Here is an 840-nt window from a genome sequence, read left to right as displayed (position 1 = left end):
CCCCAGCCCGTGTCTCCGACTGTGCAGCGCGGCAGCAGCGGGGGCCGCTCGTCCCTCCCGCGGGCTGGGGAAGGGGCCGTTGGCATCGCCGTGCCCGACCCTGCAGCCAAACCAGCCGCGGACGAGCCCCCGGCACCCCCAGGGCTTGCACCTTCCACCGCAGGGGGGGTCTCAGCGCTGGGGACCCCGGTGCCCCGCAGCCCTCGGGCCCCTCTCTCCGTGCATGTCCCCCCTTCCCGGTTGAGGCCGGACCCCCGCGCTCGCCCCCCTCCCGGCGTCTCCCACCCTGCCCCGTCTTTGCCGGTGTTTGGCTCCGCTTTCTCTGCTGTTACTGGTGTTACTTTTTCCAGACACTTGTGATTGTGGTTCTGTATCTTTTTTTTTCTTTTGTTTTTGTACTTTTTTTGGCCTTTTCTTCTTTTTATTTCCCCCCTTTTATTTTATTTTTGCAGTACAGGCACCTCAGAACCTGGTTACGTTTACTTGTCGGGAATTTAATTTATTTGTATTTTTGGTTGTTGTTTTTTTACAGTACTCTTCTCCTCCGGTGTCTGCTCCGCTCGGCGCCGGCCGCAGCTCCCTCCGCTGCAGCGGGGACTGAAGTGATCAATAAACAGCGTTCTGGTTGCTTTATCGGCGTGTGGGGGGTCTGCGCCGCCTCCTGGAGCCCCCCCAGGATGGGGGGTGACAAAGGGGGCTCAGTCCCCTGTGAGAAACGAGTGGGTTTGGGGGGGGTGTGGGGTGTCCTCCCCCTCTCTTTGTGTCGCTGAGCTCAACCAACGCCATTCCCGGGCGCTGCCGCTGCGGCTCCCCCCCCCCCCCGCCCCCCCCCCGCACGCG

Source organism: Charadrius vociferus, unplaced genomic scaffold, assembly GCF_000708025.1.
Source record: "Charadrius vociferus isolate BGI_N301 unplaced genomic scaffold, ASM70802v2 scaffold1829, whole genome shotgun sequence".
NCBI classification, from domain to species: Eukaryota; Metazoa; Chordata; class Aves; order Charadriiformes; family Charadriidae; genus Charadrius; species Charadrius vociferus.
Note: the sequence above shows the minus strand (reverse complement) of the source record.